The 19,588-nt window shown below is 42.7% G+C and overlaps 1 long non-coding RNA gene across 2 annotated transcripts in view; it reads right to left on the bottom strand.

Moving 5' to 3' along the window:
- Window positions 1-12,431: 12,431 nt before the first annotated feature.
- The window catches only part of LOC115099367, a 43,481-nt gene continuing 36,324 nt past the window's right edge, over window positions 12,432-19,588 (bottom strand). The window contains exon 5 of one of the 2 annotated variants that reach the window (XR_003858757.1): window positions 12,432-13,214. This is a non-coding gene — a long non-coding RNA (uncharacterized LOC115099367). Of the gene's footprint in view, window positions 13,215-13,525; window positions 13,918-19,588 lie in introns of those variants that run through there. The other variant, XR_003858756.1, reaches the window with a different exon arrangement.

The following is a 19,588-nucleotide window of genomic DNA, read 5'->3' as shown; positions in this document are numbered from 1 at the left end:
TCGGGCCCTCTCTACAGCCGGTCCCCCATTATAGAATTCCATCCCCCCCGACCTAAGACAAGAACCCTGTCTCCCAACCTTCAGGAAGAGACTTAAGACTTGGCTCTTTAAACAAGCTTTCCCGGACTCCAGCTAATGTCCCTCAATTTCAAGTTCTATAACACAACCAGCTCAATTAACTGTTCGTTGTAAATATTTCAAATGCTTTCAACCTTTTCTTTTTTCTTCCGCTCCCAGTTTAAGCATCCCTGTTTTTTGTAACTGCTTTCTTCCGCACTACAGTTCATGTTTGTTTTTTCTTTTTATGCACCACTGTTTTATTGTAAACCAGCATGATGTGAATTTTATCATGAATGCAGGTATATAAAAACCTTAAATAGAAAATAAATAAATAAAAAGATCAGACTGAGGAGAAGGGGTTCAGAGTTTGCTGGGTCAGGCTGAGGAGGAGGAAACAAAATTACAGACTCTGGCTGGGGGGGCAGTGTAATGGGGTCAGATGGAGGGGTGAGAGAATTCTGGGCTCGTCTAGAAAGAGAGGAACTGGAGTTTGCTAACGCAGGCTGAGAAGAGGAGAAGAAAGTTCTGGGGGTGGGCTGCGGAGAGGGGTTGGAGTGTGCTGGGCCGAGCTGGGGGAAGAGAGTTGTGAGGTAAGCCTGGTTTTAGGGGTCAGAATGTGCTTGGGGGGGATGAAGAGAGTAATGGGGTCAGGCTGGGGAAGGATGTCAGAGAGTGCTGGAGTCAGGCTGGTGAGGGGATTGAAGTGTGCTGGGGTCAGGCTAGGGAATGGAGTGGAATGTGATTGGGCTAGGGTGGTGGAAGGAGGTTCTTGGGTTGGGCTGGGGAGGGGTCAGCGTGTTCTGTAGCTGGGAGTTGTAAAGTTCTGGACTCAAACTGAGGAGAGGGGGTCGTAGGGCGCTAAGGGTGGGGAGGAAGGAAAGAGAGCTCTGGGGCTGGGTTGCAGCTGGGAAGTGGGTGAAGAGTGTGCTGGGGTTGACCTGGGAGGGAAGGAAGAGAGTTCTGGTGTTGGACTGGGGAAGAGTATTGGAATGTGCTAGGGACAGGCTGGAGAAGGGAGAGGAGAGTATTGGGAGTGGACCGGGAAGAGGGTCAGAGGGTGCTGGAATCAGGCTAGGGGGAGAGAAGGGAATAAAGGCATCCAGGAAATGTCACCAGGTATCAGCTAGTTTACAATTATTTTGGGATGAAGGAGGAGCTTGAAACTAATCTTTACTGGTACCAAGATTCTTTACTTTTTCCATTAAGCAAATAGAATTCCAAGAGCAGAAATTCCCTTTAGGATATTCTGTGTAGTAATTTGCAAGTTCATTACCCAAAAGAAAAAAAAAGTAAGAAAGGTAATAAGGAGAAACATGGTCTTCTACCATTATTCACCATAGTATTCGCAAACCAAAAATAATTGGTTAATTGCTCTATGTTTTCCAGACTCTTGGTCAATAAAACATTATGCTTTTCTTCTCTGCTTCTGAAACTATCCTGCAGGTCAGGCACCAAATTCAAAAAAGCAAATTTTACATCCCAAATGTGGTGACATACCCATTTCTGAAATCTTAAGATGATAAAGAGTGAGACTGGCTCGATACCCCAGTGAGTTTGCGTCCCATTCCCTGAGTCGGCCAGGGCTGGTAATGCTGCAGGAGATGCAGTCACAGCCTTTGGGGGGAGGGAGTGGCGGGATTCAGGGTCCATGTTTGCAGCCTTCGAGCATGGCCTCCAACAGAAAGCTGCCAGTGCAACAGCTGGCTAAAAGTGTGCTGGACGGGAAGATAACATTGGTGAAAAGAAGGCTCCTGATATCAGAACCCAGCCCAGTTTCTAATTCAGCTGAAAACCCAAAGGATCAGGAGAAAACTGACAGTCACAAAGCAAATGGTAGCATGACCACAGTCCCCAGTTTCCTGCAGCAGCTCAAGGGCAGATTCTGTAGCAAGAGCTGGAAAATTCTCTGATAATTATTTGGCACCTTTGCACAAATGTACATGTATTTGCCTATTTAATCATGTAAATTTTCATTTTAATTTATAAAAATAAAATCAATTTCTGACATTTCTCTGTCCAGTTAATGTGGTTCTTTATTAGAAGAAAGGGGGTCTTAGTATTTGGTGCTAGGGAAGGAGAAGGGGAATAGATAAGAGGGGAAGGGGTAGGGATCTAGGGGATTGGGGAGATAGGAGATCTCAGGAAAGGAGATTTAAGAGGAGAGAAATGAAGAAGGGATATCAGGCAAGAGGGGTAGAGGGATAAGGAATGGAGGAGAATAGAGACACAGAGGAAGTGGAGGATGGAGGAGGAGCGGAAAAGAGAATGAGGAGGGGAGGGAAAGGGAGGAGACAGAGGGGATCTGGGTGACGGTGGCCTAGCAAGGGTCTCCGGCTTCCAGGGGCAAATACATTTGTGTTGTCTCCCCTGTGCAGCCCACCACCACCACCATGCTCCTTGTAGAAATGCTTAAGGTCACAGAAACAACAGACATTTCAAATAATACCCTCTTCTCGCCTTCTACCTTCATGCTGAAGGAAAAAAATACAAAAAGAAGCCCCCGGGTGTCCCCTACAGCCTGGCACCGGGGGACTTTGACATGCACACACCCTCCACTCCCCTCCTACCCTCCCCAACCTCCCCGCTATACCACTGCTGGAAAGTGAGATCCAGGATCAGGAGAGGAAGGATTAATCCACTCTCATCACTTGCTTTGAACCCAATCCCTTTTCTCTCTCATACTCTATGCCCTCTTCAGTTCCCTCAGTCACCCTGCCTCCCCCCCGTTACACTACCCTTCCAACCCGCCCAAGACTCCCTCAGTCACACCCCACACCTCCTCCAGTCCTCTCCTAATTGTCTCTCCACACACACCCTTTGGATCTCCTCATTCACATTCCACAGCTCCTCCAATCAACTCACTCACACCTCATAACTCCTCTGATCCCTCATTTTCTCATCATCCCCTCACTCACCTTCCTAACCCTCTCATTCATATCCCACAGTACCTCTGATCCCCTCGTTCTATCCCCCAACATCCCCTCTAGTTCCCTCATTTACTCTCTTTTCCCCCATCTGTCTCTCAATCTTCCTTTCCCATGCACTCCTCCAATCCTCCAGCATCCCTTACTCACATTTGCCTCCACACCTCCTTGGTCACACTCTCTCCACCTGCACCCCTTACTCACACTTGCTGCATCTCCTCATGCTCCCTCCCCTGCTTCCCTCACTCACTCTCTTTGCTATCCTCCCTCTACTTCTCCCACTCCCCCCACCATTTAGATCTTCTCATGATCCTCATTCTACCTTCCCCCATCCCACCTCCTGTCTCACTCTTTCACCCTCTCCTATCCCTTCACTTACCCTTCCATTGACTTTAGTGTAGGAGAAGCACAGCGGCAGTGCAGCACCTCAGGCTGGGTTCTCCCCCTCTGCTGCTGGGGCCAGTGTCATGCTGTGAATCACTCAGGACACTCAATGTGGGCAGTGAAAGGCTGCGTCTAACCCCCCACCCACCCTTCCCATTTCATTGCAGTCACACACAACTTCTTCCGATAACAGTTTATTGTTGGACAATACATGGCCGCAGCCCATAAATACGATTAACTAGCAATAAATAACACAACAGCAGCATTATCATAAATAATAAAACAACATAACAATTTATTAACCAACTTTATGTGACCAGCGAATACCCCCACTTCTAAGTATCAAGCATGTAAGTCCACTGAGGCGCACGCACACCCCCAGCCGTAGAAGCTGGGCAGCTGCCACTTACACCTGGCCGTTAAAGCCATACCGTCATTGCCGGTGACCCGACCGTAGGAGTCGGGTCGTTCAGTCTAAGCACCTCAGCATTCACCTCTTCCTCCCTCTTGGCTGTTGAAGCGTCGAGGGACTGCGCCGGATCTGTTGGGCCGCTTGCCCAGTCCGAGCCGCCTGCTCGATCCTCCTAAGTGCAGGGGGGTGTCGCTTCCGCCAGTCACCACGCAACGCCAAGGGCTGCGACAGGACCTAACATTTCGTGTGACAGGGGCTATTGGTGCCATTGGCCGGCCCCTATCACATGGTAGGAGCAATGGATGGCCCGTGCCATTTTTTATGATGATGCTGGCCGTCCATTGCTCCTACCATGTGACAGGGGTCGGCCAATAGCACTGATAGCCCCTGTCACATTGTGAGGGCAAAGGGCCATTGGTGCCATTTTGTGTACTGACAGCCGATGGCCCGAGAGCGGGAGATCGCTCCCGGGACCCCCGCTGGGCCACCAGGCACTTTAGGAAAGTTTGGGGGGGGTCGGGAGGGTGGGGGATGCTAAATAATTAGATTTAAAGGGTCGGGGGGGGTTCAGCTCTGGACAGCCAAAAAAAATAAGTGGTGAGAACCACGGGAAACAAAGATTTCCCGTGGTTCTACTAACACAATACCGGAAACAATTCCGGAACCGTTGTTTAAAGTGTCAGGGTCAAGATTATCTTTTTTTAAGAATTGGTTTTATCACCACTGTTTTCAAAATATCTGGAACATGTCCTTCGGTTAATGATAAATTTATTAATTCCATGATTGGAGCACTAATTATTTCTTTTATTGCTTTGAGGGATTGAGTTGGTATAGTGTCAAGTGGATGGTTCGCGGGATTTAGATTATTGATTAGCCCGAGTACTTCAGCTCTAGTGATAATAACTTCAAAGTTTGACCAGTTTCCTGTTACGGCTTGTAAGAGTGTGAACCCTGGGCTGAGGTGAGTGGTGTCTCCGCCCACAGGGAGGAGACACGTGAGCCTCATCATTGGTGGCCATGATCGCAGTGGTGTCAGACCCAGCTGTGGAATACAGTCTTTATTAAGAGAAGAGAAAGGCACAGTCCGCGGAGTGGGAGGTGCAGTAGAAGTATAGTTCTGAGCAGAGGGGTATACCCAAGGGTGATATCTCTGATGAGAAGATCCAGTAGTGGCCCGCAGAGCAGGGTACACCAGGAAGTCTCACAGTAGTGTAGAAATACCTCAGACGTGCAGATCCGGTAGTGGCCCGTGGAGCAGGGTATGCCAGAGAGGTGTGTCAGTAGTGGTAATGAGATGGTAGTCCGAGGTGCAGGAACCCCAATGAGGGTCCTGTAGCGGTGATGCAGTAATGACCTGCAGCACAGGGTATCCCAGAGTGGTTCCTCCCGGGATGATGCTGTAGTGGCCCGAGGAACGGGGTACACCGAAGAGGATCCCACAATGAGGCTTGGTATAGTTGAAGTCCGTAGTAGTAAGGTACTCACAGGAGGTAGTTCCAGGAGAGGTCCCGGGGAGCGGGACAGATAGAAGTCCAAGGCAGGAAGGCCCTCCGAGGAGTGGATAGCCAGAGACGAGGAAGGGCCCCGAGGAGCGGGTATCCAGAGTGTCTCACGCCAAGTATAAAGTCTGGAACCGGAAGTCCAAGGATGGAGCGGAATTCAGCATCGAGGGAACTCCTTGCTAACTCGTCAAACAGAAGGGCCAGCCAGCTTAAGTATGTCATCTGGAAGGGACGCCCCCGAGGTTCCCGCCATGATGTGTACAAAGGTGGCCCGTGCGCGTGTGTGACTAGGTATTTCCTGAAACAAGATGTGGTCAGCAGCACCCACGCTGTCCCGGGAATGCCAGGCTGGTTGGCGGTGGTTGGCAGAGACTGCCATTCTTCCAAGAGATGACAAGGCAGCAAAGAAAGAGGTGAGCATTAGTAGTTGCAGCCGTCTGCGACTGACGGGCGTAACATTTGCTATTTCTTTTTTTTCCCAAATTCACAGGTTGGGCATCAGTCTTTAAATTCTCTTTAATTAAGTTGGCTATTTTATTGGTGAAAAACTCTGCAGTTTCATCACATCTACTTTCTACTAAGGTGTTACCGGGAAGCGCTAGGAGAGCGGTCCCCATTAGAAAGAGTGTGCCCTTGGGCCCCTGGCATGATCCCGCACCAAGGGTAGGTATAGCGTGGGGCCGACCCCCAGCCGGACCTGCATGCCTCTGGAACCAACATGTGGAATGTTGGTGATGAACAGTCCTCCGACCGTTCCCGGCCCTTTCGGACCTGCCGCTGGGATGGCAAGAGGCAGCAGGCCGGACTCAGTGCATGAGCAGACGAAGGTTCAAAAACAGACGACGAAGACTCGGGAACCACAGACTGTAGACGTAGACTCTAAAGCAAGATACTGTAGACGTAGACTCTGAAACAAGCTGGAAGGGTGACGTTGGCACTGTCCCTCAGGGCGCCCTACACAGCCAGTATGACTGGTCTGGTCACGGACCGCCCTGTCCCACATCCGCGGAAGCGGAACCAGCGCAGGAAAGGAAATGCTGCACAAAGCAGTCCAGGGTAATGTACTGCACACCGGCAGTCTAAAGCAGGATACTGCACACTGGCAGTCTGAAGCAAGTTAAAACCTCAGGGTCAGGAACAAACACCAAGGAACATCATGAAACATCAGGGCATGCAAGACATGGACACCAAGCTGAAGCAGAAACAGAGGCCTGACGGAGCGCTGGAAGAGGAGACATCCAGAGAGGTGTAACTCCAATGCAAGGCAAAGCATGAGTGCTGGAGCAAGGCTTTTATAGCCCAGAAGCAGGCAACTCCCTGGGAGGAGTCCAGATGGTCCGCACCTCGCTGGCTCCATAAGAGTGGAGAGGAGCCGCGGGCCCGCCCCTTAGGAGAAGGGCGTGGTCCACACCAGAGCATCCAGGCTGCAGTGGAGCAGGCCTCGAGTAGGCCCCGAACAACTCCGAAGGCCTCCCAGGCTGTGGAGCAGGATCCGGACAATTGCTCAGGCGAGGCCCTGAGCAATTGTCCGGCCTCCAGGAAAAAGCGGCCTCCAGGAAAAGGTGAGATGCCTCCTGTGGCACAGCTACAGGAGGAATCATAACATAAGGTGTGTTTGGTGTTATTTTTATTGTCTGTTAAATTCTTAACAATATTAAATAAAGCGAAAAGTGCATACAGCATTGATTCAGAAAGCCCCTACATAACAGAGGATCACCTGTAAAACGAGTAGGTGCTGGCAAGGGCACAGAAAGCCGTACAGTCTTCTTTTGTGTTATTAATAAGTCTTCTGTAGTAAGTTAAATATGACCGGTACGTTGCAATGGTAGCCATGTTTTTTATGCTTTCTCCACGCTTTTTCCCTTTTTCTTAGTTCTCTTTTGGCATCTCTTATTTCTGAATTATACCAAGGATTTGCTTTGTGTGATTCCTTAAATATTTTTTTGGTACGTATGGGGTTTAAATTATCTGATACCGGACTGGTCACACTGAACCAATAATATGAAAATGGACAAACCTGCTATTATATTAGGTGATTTTAATTTGCATATAGATGTTCTTCCACTTAATTTAACTTGAGATTTAACTTGAAATTTAACTTGAAACTTAATTTAACTTAATTTAACTTGAAATTGCCACCAACATGAGTTGGTGGCAATTTCTGAGTTTGCAAAATCTATGTTCTAAAGTTTGGATTGAAGCCTAATTTCAAGTTCCTCTAAATTAAACGGTAGACGATAGAGGATCAGTGTTCAATGGACCTGTGCTGGTGTTAAGTATTAGGTTAGCTGTAATCAAAAAGTGATCTGACCACGGGTGTTTGTGTGGCAGGGGCATTAATTGCGATTTTTTAATTAATAAAGATTAAGTCTAATGTATGACCACTTTTTTGAGTAGGACCATTTATAATCTGATTTAAACCTAATCCCTGAAATGCGTCAATCACGGTTTGACAAGTTAAATTAAGTGGAAGAACATCTATATGCAAATTAAAATCACCTAATATAATAGCAGGTTTGTCCATTTTCATATTATTGGTAAGAAATTCAATAATGGGAGAACAATTATGGTCCAGCAATCCAGCTGGACAATAAATTAAACAGATTTCTAATTTTGCAGATTCAAACCAAGTAATTTCATAAGGAGGCGCAATTTGATCTTTTGTTAATTTTAATTGAAGCTCTTTTTTAGTGATGAGCATTAATCCTCCTCCCTTTTTTCCTGATCTAGGTATTGAAAACGTAAAATATTGTCAATTTGATGAACTAAGACAGTATCTGTATTTTTTAACCAGGTTTCTGTGATAGCCATGAAGTCGGGTTTAGAGTCTTCGAGGAGGTTATTAATTATTGGCAGTTTCTTTGTGATCGATTGAGCATTAAGCAGTAAGAAAGTTAGCATCAAACAGGTGTTATATAGGATACTGCTTTTGATGGGAATGTTAACAATTGTGCGAGCACAATTTTGCCTTACTTTAAACCTCCGATGTTTTGAGGAACTGTTGATCCCATTTTCAATGTAATCACAACCAGAGGACCTATATCAAACAGATCTCCATACAATATTATTTTATTAAATATATTCATACAAATTTTCAGCCTCACCTAATACATAGGAACACCTATCTAAGCGGTATATATATTAAAACTCCGTAACCCATACATTACCCACCATTCATACACTACTCATTCATACCCAAACCACACACACAATTCTTAAAACCACCCAACATGATCATTAATTGCACTTCATTTAATACCTGTAAACATTCAAAGTGTTTAGTATTCTACCTCACAGTATTTTTCCAATAATTATAATAAACAAATAGCTGCTTTTACATACAAAATTAAACACCACCAGGTGTTACAGGTGTTAAATGAAGTGCAATTAATGATCATGTTGGGTGGTTTTAAGAATTGTGTGTGTGGTTTGGGTATGAATGAGTAGTGTATGAATGGTGGGTAATGTATCGGTTATGGAGTTTTAATATATATACCGCTTAGATAGGTGTTCCTATGTATTAGGTGAGGCTGAAAATTTGTATGAATATATTTAATAAAATAATATTGTATGGAGATCTGTTTGATATAGGTCCTCTGGTTGTGATTACATTATATTATAGACAGAGGCATTGCACCATATTGTTTACCTGTTGAGGATCCCATTTTCAAGACATGTAGGGATCGATTTAGTGGCCATCTTCAAAAAATTCTTGGGAAAAGAAAATAGATTAGATTAATCTTTAAGATTATGGTATTGCAAAGTTGCACAAAGGGGCACACAAAGGGGCAGGCCCCTTTGTTGTGCTCTTTTGGCGCGTGATGCCAGGCATGCGGTGCCTCCGGCCCTTTGCTTGCACTTACGACCCTCTTGGCGCCTTGATGACATCAGCAAGAGGTGTGGTCAGCCACCGAGAGGGGAAGCAACGCAGCAGTTTGCTCTGGGGCCGGGCTGGTTGCAGGCAAAGTGCAGAGAGAAAGCCTCTTGTGTCCGAGGCAGGCAGCAGCTTCTTTGATTTAGGAAATTTAGGGTCTAAATGAAGGTTTAATCCACACTTGAATTTATTGCTTATTAGTTAATATGTAATTGCATTTTAACCTGTACTTCTTTGAGTAGGATACTCCTAATGATTCTATATTGAAAGTGTTATAAATAAATAATACATTTTTTTTACTTTAAAGTTTACCCAGCAAAGGTGTTTACTTGGGCTTTTTTCTTTTTCTTTTTAGAAATTGGTGTGAAAAACCTGGCTTTTCCACTAGTCTCTAATCTGGGTGGATGAATCCGATGACAGTACTATTTCTGATGTCAGCATCAGGCCCAGTTTCTTGTATTTTGCACCTCAGTAGCACTGCCTGTAATTTACTACTGCCTCTGCAATAATTTGGTCACCACTTCATTTTGCAAATATATTAGTCTCGCTTTAATTTGAATGCCAAAGATATCCTAAATTTGCATTTCAGGCTATCTAAACCTCTTCTGCTTCTGGGAGCCTGGATGGCCACCAGCAATTGCAACAAAGATGCCAAGTGTGATCTTGTTGAAGGAGGGAGATTTTTAGACCAGTCTTGGATTTCTGACAATTCTGGTACCTGCAGTGCTGATTTTATATGCAGCAACAGAGACTACAAATTCCACAGTGTACTGGGATATAAATTCAAAACGCAGAACTGACCAAAACTCTTTCTGCTTGAACTGGGCCACTTGCCAGCCCTGCATCAAAGCCTCCCTCACTGTTCTTGTGCCAAGGCCTCGGCTGCAGTACCAGCCCTGACTCTGATGATGGAGCAGCTCATTCTCTAACTTCAGTCTAAGCTGACTGATCAGAAAGGAGCTGTTGCATCACTGCATTTTGATTCCAGAGTAATGCTTAAACTTCAACAGAGTACCACATTATGGAATGGCTTGAGAATTGTAAGGTTAATCAAATAAAAGGATTTTTATGCTGGTTGCTGAAATCGCATTCAAGGTGCATGTGTATGCATAATTTGCATATATAGGTAAAATGAGTAACTGGTTATACAGCATTTTGTTAGCACAGCACAGTAAGGCAGGATATATGCATGTATGTATGTTAGATTATCTCTCTGTGGAAGGCAGATCCTGCACACTGAAGAAATGACCCAAGGTTTAGGAGCCAGGAGGGCGCTATGTGAACCCTAAAGAAACCGGGCTATAGTAGGCACCATCCATAGGATTGCTGAGGAGATTCTAATGCCTTGTGGTCCTGGGGTCTGGGGGTCTCGGGCTTCGGACAGCTCTTCCTGACTACCCCACTGGCGCCCTCCTGGCAGGGGTCCTCACCCCTCTGCGGCTCCTTTAAGGAGGAGAGGCGCCTTGCGCGTCTCAGCCTCCCCGCGCAGAGAGAGTGCGCCCGCATAAGAGCTTGGGACGCCAGGGAGCTGCTTAGCTTGGAAATAAGATGCATCCTAACAGAGAAGGAAGGAGCGAATGAGACTGGACATAGGTGGACTAAGACAATGATTTGTTTCTCTTCACTCAAACGCCAGTCATGTCCCATGCAAACCGCAGATACTGAGTTTAAAAATCAATCAAACACCGCAATAGGAACAGAAAAGAAATAAACTCAGCTCTGCTAGCTCGGTCTTTCTGCACTGTTCATTCGAGCCCTCATAAATTAGCTTTAACGTTGATTGTGAAACCTGCGCATGTTTTCTGGTCTGATTCGAACTAAGGCTAAAATGCAAACGTTTGTTTAACTGTTGCCATAGTATGTAGTTTTAAATCTACGGATCTGTAACAAATCCAAGGGCGATCTTTTTTTCAAACGTATTTACAAAACTATATAATAAATAAGTTAGAAACATGAATTTAAGAAACACCTAACCAAATGCTTGCTTCATCTATACAGGTATACTGATGATGTTTTCTTCTGTTTAAAGAACATACACACACACCCAGCAGCACCACCACCACTAAAACATTGCATAGGTATGGAGCTGGCGGTTTTCTGTGCCCTGTGGACAGCAGACTTTCAAAAAATGCATCTACTTACTGTCTGAATCGCTTTCTGTATGAAATTGAACTACCGGGCTCATGTTTAGCATTAGCGGAACACATTTATTTTTATTATGTATTTATTTATTTCAAATTATTTGTATCTCGCGGCCTCCAAAATGTTCGGGGGATGGACAATCATAAAATATTGTTTTAAAAAGTAAATCGCAGCTGAATTATAATCCAGTCGTGACAGCGTTTCCCAATGGCACCATGCAGATGTGATTTTTTTCAGCAATGACTCCACGGCAAATTGTTCTGCTATTTGTACTGTTCGAAATTGTCAGTAAGTGAGGAGACCTGAGCACTCGCAAATGCTGTATATCCAGTCAGGATTTAAAAGCCTGCTAGAACCTCTTTACCACCCCATCCCACTTCATCTGGATCAAAGATATTTCGTACATTTCAGCATGTTCACCGTGGATATTGCAGGACTGTGTGCACTGTATACTGTAGTGGATTCTGCCTGAAAGACAAATCCATTGAAAACTATTTTTGTGCTTCCTGTCTCTGGTTTGTTTTTTTTCTCTAGAATGCCAGAGAAATCTCTTTGCAGAGCCATAGTCACAACTAAATGTCAGCCCACTTGTGAGTGTGTATTTCCCCAAGCCGTATTTATTTAAGTAGAAAATATAAAGTTTATTGACATACAGCACGCGATCTGGGTTCATAAAGAACAAACGTCCAGGTCATATTTTTTTAACCAGATTGATGTCAATGAAGTCAACCACTTTGATGGAACTGACAAGGATCTAACAAAAAAAAAATCATTTTTACTGAGGCTGGCTATGAACTCTGGGTCCTCGTACATACTGTAACTGTGCAAAACAGATTTTTTTTCTACTAACCTGAAAAGTGAATGAAGCATACACCATTTGATCACTTCCAGTAAATATTAAATTCCTTATATAAACATAACATCACGTGGCTACCTCCTGTATATGTGTATAAATCATGCAATCTGCGTTTAGTATATATACTTGCAAGACTTTGTTAGATTACTTTCCAGGAAACAAATCGAAGTAAAGTTCTGTACAGTATAATGAATTAGTAAAATCCCGAATATAATTTTACACTGACCCACTTTCTGGTTCTTAAAGAAAAGTTTAATTTTAAATGTATTTACCAGCATTACAAATGCAAATAAAAAGAGAAATCATTGATAAATACAACCACACAGACTACAAAACTTGTAAGTTCTCTTAATTCAAAGGACAATGATAGGTTATTTTTTTGTTTAATTGTAAATACACAATTTTCTGCTTTCTTGCTTTGCCATATTCCTGGGCTAAGATGAAATTGATGTTAGATGGACTTTAACATCATGAAAATTATTTTCTTTTCTTTTTTTTTAACTTACATATTTTTCAACTTATATATATTTCTTTTTCCTCCTATCTAAATTAGCTCTGGGCAAACTAGGGGAATTAAGAACATAAGAACTTGCCATACTGGGTCAGACTAAATCGTTTTATAAAAAAAAAAAAAAAAGTACAGACAATAGGAATAAAACGGTCGCCTAATATAGTTTACTAAATTAGTTATTTTAGCACATCTGGTAAAGAAAAGACTGGAACAATATTTATGATAAAGATCAAGAAAAACAATTGAATTAACCTTACAATATAGTTGGTTTATCCGCTAGGATTAAAGTTTGTAGGAACTTTCAGCAATAACAGCTACAGGAAGCAACTCTCAGAAGAATTGCACGTATGAACGACTTCCCCGAAGGATTTCAGCTGTTTTCTTTCCAGCTGCTTGGAGGTATTTGTCTTCAGGATTGACGCGGGGACTGTGTGAGCTGTCGCCTTTAGCACCCGGAGCCTGGTTCAGAGCCGCCATTCCTCGGGCACAGTTATCTCCCCGTTAAAGGAGCTGCAGCCTCGGAGACTTCCTTGACCGGAATGCAAAATCCTGCAGGAAAAGACAGCAAGCCATAAAGAGGTTTCAGAAATGCTAATGCTAATGCTGCTGCCGCTGATGATGCATACGAAGAGTTTCCCTTTAGACTCTGGGCAGCTCCAGGGGCAGAAAAAGAGAAAGAGGCAAACAGACAGATTGCATGAGGGGTTTCTGCCACCCACATCCAAACCGTCCATCCTAAAATATGAAGGACCCTAAGTCTGCAAAGGCGCTCCTCGCTGCTACAGAACGGAGCGCATCTCCTTGCAGGACTTAAAAACATCCGTTTCTCGTTCATTGTTTTGGGGTTGTTGGGTTTTTTGGGTTTTTTTTTTTGGGGGGGGGGGGGGTTTCCCATTCTCCACCGCCACCTCTCTCTGAAAAAGAAACGCGATTAGCCGGCTGAAAGAACAGATAGAGGCTATTTTTCCACACTTTTCTCAGGTTAATTGTTGTTGTTGTTGTTGTTGCTTTTGCTTTTTTTTTTTTTTTTTCAAGGGCTGTCTCCAGTTCAAAACCTATCTCGTGTGAGCCAAGAGAGGTTCTTGAACTCCGTTGATTACAGGAGGAAGTGTAAACAGCTGTAGTGGTATTAAGTAACAGCAGAGCCCGGCGGATCGGTGATGGAATGATTGTGGCATAGACCGCGGGAGAGAAGGCAGCGACTGCTCCACAGATCCTCACTCATTGCCATAGGATTTCTTCTTTCCTGCGCCTGCAGACAAAAAAACAACAACAACATTCTGTCCCTGGATATAATCCTCGGAGTCTTTAAATTAAATACTTTCAGTGAGGAGCGACTCAAACGAAGCAGAAACCGTGATAATGAGGATGGAATGCGCACTTGACTTGGGCGGCTCTGTTTACAGGACCTCCAAAATAATCAAAAAATGCAGGGAAGATAGTGGTAAAACCAATGGCCTCTGGAGGCCTAATTGACTTTCCCTTACACACACTAACTAGCCTTTATTATACCTTCAGGCTGACTTTACTAACTTTGGGGGTCATTTACTAAGCATTTTTCCCATAGACCCAAAATGGGAGAAAACCTTTAGTAAATGACCCCCATACTGTATGCAGCTGCTGAGTTGTTCATTATAAAAGCCTCTACCTTTGCCGGTCTAAAAGGGTCAGATTTAGTCTGCCTGCTTGCCTGTGTTTAAATATTCCTTGCCAAAGCATAGAACTGTTGCAAAAATGAAAATGAGTATTTTTACCTCCTATCTTCCAATTACTACTGCTAAGTAAAGTGGAAAATCGACTAGAAGTTTGCAGACCTTACTAACATTTAAGGTCGGATTCACTAAGCTTTTTTTTTTTCTCCCGGCAGTCACAGAATGTTTTAAAGTTGTTAAATAGTACTCAAATGTTACATTGTCATTTTCACATTAAATTGCGAACAGCTGAGAAGCACAGGCTAAATCCCTTGTAAGCCCAGTCCAAATAAAGTAGAAGCCTTTGCAGACCACCTATGATACAGATCAGAGCCCCTTCCCCTTTCTGAAATAAGATCAGACACAGTGACCATCTTGCTTTGTATGTCACCCAGTAACCCAAACCCTGAGGGAGGAAGGAGGAGTGACCTTGCAGGGCGTTCTGTCCCACCCAAGGAGCAAGGTCACCCTCCTCTGTGAAGAAAACAAAAAACAAAAAAACACTTTCTGCTCCTATAACTAAAGGTCGCACCTCTACCAAATGTGAACCCAACAACAGCAGCCACATCTTACATCCAGGGCAATGTCTTCTGCACTTTTCCCTGCGCAGGAACCAGGCGCAGTCCAACAATTGACATCACATTCAGATGTGTTGCCCGTCTAATTGATGAAGATCTACTAGGATAGGAATTGCAACTTTATTAGAAATCCACAGTGACTGATATGTCCTGAATCGTCTTGTAGGCTAATGGTTCATAATTTCTTCCTGAGAGGGCAATCATTTTTCCAGTACAACAAAAGTGGCAAGTTGTATGTGCTTTATGAAGCCATTTGATAGCCTATTAACCTGCTCTTTGAACTGAATTAGCTTCCTGCCTTTTTATGATTCAGCAACCTAACGGTGCCACTGAAGAAACAGATGAGCCCATGACCGCATCGTCTATAAAGTGCGCGTTTCCTTTCCACACCAGGAACATTTACCGCGCGAGGACACAAAACTCAGTAATATATTTATCTGCCAAAATGAGTGGTCAGTTATTATGATTTGATTAACTTGTCACGCCTTGCCACTCTGTTGACATTATCCAAGTTTTGCAAACACAAAAGCACTCATTCATGGCTTCTGTTCAAGTATTGTAACGAAGGATGTTTGATTAGAATCTTACTGGGCATCAGTTAAAAATCCACTGAATGAGCCATTGTGAAGCTGTAGGTACTGATCAGCAACCCACCCCTTCCTACGTAGACATAGTTCCTGGCACCCATTGATTTGTTTTGGTTCAGATTTGCAGGAAGAAGCACATTTCTGACAGAGTAACTATGCCACCAGATGTCAAGCCTCTACAAAGGGAAGAGAATTATGTAGAAAACCTTACTTTCTCTTCCAATAATGACATTGCGCCACTTTGATCTGGAAAAGCTAGCATAGCATCATTATTGTCCGTTGAGTTTATTTAAATCTTATTCAATTGGATTTTTCTCTTTTTTTTTTTTAACAGCAGCTTAGTGATAAAATATAATTTGTCCTACAGTTTTAAATCTTCTGGTCATTTTTTCTGAGCCCAGTTTCTTGCAAATACTGCATGGGATGGAACTCATTTCCTTTTCAAGGTCTAATTATAGAGGTTGGAATCTGTTGTCCTCTGATCTAAGAGATGCAACTACTCTGGATAATTTCAAACAATGGTTAAATGTTCACTTGAATTCAATGTGAAACTGTGTTTGTAATTAAAGCATCTGTACCAGCCAGATTCCGCAGAAACTCAACTTCTCTCTTTCTTGGCTCTATTGCTTAAACTGGGGAATGTATTTTATACCTAGTTGTCCATTATCGTTTGTCAGATACAGTTTATTTCTTATACTTTCACATTATTTTGGAACAAAAAGTACGTACATTCGCCATGCATACCTGTTTTTGAAAATCATTTTAAGTTACTTCTTTATTTGCTCCTGCTATATTTCTATTTTATGGATGCCTGCATGGGGTTCTTATGAGGGTCAGAACTGCAGTAACCCAGTTTGGGAAGACCGGGTGGTTTAATCTGATCAACTTTCAAAAACTGCAGTATAACATGAGGAATTAACCAAAAATCAGAATGAAAAAGGGAAGCTTAGAATGGTTTTGTTTCTTTTAACTAACAAATTAGTTGTTATATTAAAACAATAAAATGTTGGCACTATTGTTTATTGTTGAGTTCATAATGCATAGTCCCAAAATAAATAATGTGTCATCTCTGGTCCTTGATAGCCACCAATAGGTCTAGATTTTGCGACAACCACAATAAACATTGGCCTGCAATGATCTTCATTTTACGGTTAATTTTCATATTGCCAGAATCCTGAAAATTAGATGTTTTGACGGCCTTCTTGGCTCAGAATTAATGTCCTTATTCTTTTATTCAAAAGGATTCATTTGAATACAAGTCATTAAAGTGTATATATTTTTTGTGTAGAGCAAACACATTCATTAAAAAGAACTGTGTTAAAATAGCATTATGGGTTCAAAAGTAAACATAAAAATCAGGAAATTCCGTTTTGGCTGCATCAGTGACTATAACTCGGTAATCTTTTGCACTGTCATTGCATCATAAATGGTTTGTATGACATCACCCCTCAAGAATATGAAATTCCAGAATTGTATTTCCATTTAGAAATGAAATATGAAACGATGACTTCCTGACTTTTATGCATTTATCTTAAACTAATAACATTAAACTAATGCAGTCTAATGAATTTCTTAGTTTTTAAGATTCACAGTGTACCTGTAACCCTAATTGAATGAAGTTCCTAGCTATTGTTGAGTCCAAGAGACCAATAAATATTTTCAATCAATATTAATATATTTGCCCTTCATAACACCATACTGCCGTGACTGTTCACAGCAGTATGGTGTTATGAAGACTAAGACCCTTGTTTCCCTTCATACCGGCTCTTTAAATGCTCCGACTAGGGCAGCAACAACCCGATAACAATTAACCTCAATGTGTATCTCCATGGTGATATCGCACGGATATGCTGACCCCCCTGTTATCTACCTTTTACACGGTTTTCTGTCTGTACTGATGTGGCCTACCTGCTAAGCACTGAAGGCCATGCTTTAGCTAGTCCTCACTCTTCTACTCTTGGCTTTGACTTAGAAGGGATATCCTAATCCCCGTGTTTCCCCCGGTTAAACTATCATCATTAAAACTATTGAACGCTGCATCACTACGAATATAACGCTCCGAGTGTCTGTCTGCATCAATGTAAGCAGCATGAGATTCAGGCAGTTACCATCGCCTGATAACTTCAGCCAAGAAGACACCGTTTCTGAACACGATAATGTCTCAGAAGTTGTGGATTTATTTTACTCTTTTTTTTTTTTTTTTTTTTTTTTAAATCTTACTCCATATTCATAGATGATGATTCTTAAAATCATCTTTTTTTTAAAACTCCACTCCCAGAGATAAAACTTAGAAAAGATAGAGGGAATTGCTTTAGGCTATCTTCAGAGTGGGAATGTCACGCTTATAACATTTAAAGTGTGTTTTCCCGAAATTTGTCAGCTTGACAGGCTTTGAGAAGAGCATTGCGAATCAGTTTTCAGGGGGAAAATGTGTTTTTCTTGGTAAATCCTTAAGCGAATGAAAATGGTGAGTTAACGTGGAAAGTATTGTTAGAGCGATAAAGGTAATGAGCCATCACAGCATATCTAGGAGGGGGAAGGGCAGGTGTTTGCCAGCCCAGATCATCATAAGATTTGAATCCCACCTCAAGGCCCTCTGGTCCTTATAGTTTTGCAAAAACGAGGTGGTTAGGAAACCAAGACTGGGCTGGGCAATAAAAAAAAATTAAAAGGATGATTTGTTTAATAAACCAGAAGAACACAGATTAATGAAGATTATTGCTCTTCAAAAAGGGTCACTGTCCTTTCTTCTGATTCAAGATTGCAATCGATCTAAAATATTCTAACAAAACAAAATGCTGATCCTGATAAAACAACGATTCGCGATAACGTTTCTAAAATTGTCTTCGCCCACAGGTCAGGTCAAGCGCCGGTTAAGTGTTAGTTATCATCACCCAATCTATTTTGAACTCTCTTACAAAGACTTCGGGGTTTTTTTTATGACTGTTTTGTACGTGCATATATTTCTTTTTTTCTTGGCTAAGGGAATGTTATGTAGTTTACAGGCCGCTTGAGATTCTAGAATTTATTTATGTACACACACAGCCGTCATAAAAGCGAAGTCTTTGTAGAACAGTTATTCAGGTTTGCTAAGAATACGATGCAATGCTAGCAAAAGACGGTCCTAACTATATTAAAGGAACCTAGAAACCGGTTTTCGATTTTCGGGAATAAAAGAGTATTGTCAGGAAGTGATCTAGTGCGTTCCGATTTCATTTCACTATTCTCACTTTTCTGAAGGAGTTTTTTTTTTTTCAGGGGGGGGAGAAATAGTGCACTAACTGCATGCTGTAGAGATCAGTGGATTACAGGAAATAGGAACTAATCTAAACCTATATGGAAGATCACACTGATTAAAAAAAACAACAAAAAACCAGTCAGATCGCCTGAAGGTTATGTTCCACGGAAAGGAAGAAATGCTATGAAACATATTGGTCTATACACTGCTATTAATCAAGGTGACTTAGGGAATAGCCACTGCTTATTACTGGCATCAGTAGCATTGGATGTACTTAATGTTTAGGTATTTGCCAGGAACTTGAATCCTGGATTGGCCACTGTTGGAAACAGGATGTTGGGCTTGATGGACCCTTGGTCTGACCCAATATGGCAACTTCTTTTGTTCTTTTCTTACCCGATTGGTTACTTTTACACCTATCGTATTTATTGTGCATGCATGACGCCTGAGTAATAACAATGCATGTATATAAATGAAAGACTAAAATGTAGTCCTGCTTACTCTGGAGTTCTGTTGCCTATGAGAAAGCCAGATTAATTGGTTGGTTGTCTCTCTCTTGCTCTTTGCTTCGGGTTTCTTATCTTTCCTGTTCTTCTTTTCGCTCATTTCTTGCTACCTAAAACTTAGTTTGTGATATAACTGTACCACCTGCTGGAGCAGGACCCCAACGCACATTTTGTAAGATGAAACATTCATATGTTGAAGTTTATTCCCCACAAATGAGCACGTGACTGTGAAAAGTGTGTGGGCCTGTTTAATTCCATAAGTAATGGGTTTTTTTCTCCATAGTTCAGGGAGCACAAAGATGCACAGATTCGATCCGTGGCAT

This window comes from Rhinatrema bivittatum, chromosome 9 (genome assembly GCF_901001135.1).
Source record: "Rhinatrema bivittatum chromosome 9, aRhiBiv1.1, whole genome shotgun sequence".
Classification (NCBI taxonomy): Eukaryota; Metazoa; Chordata; class Amphibia; order Gymnophiona; family Rhinatrematidae; genus Rhinatrema; species Rhinatrema bivittatum.
Note: the sequence above shows the minus strand (reverse complement) of the source record. Positions and strands in the feature narration are given on the sequence as shown.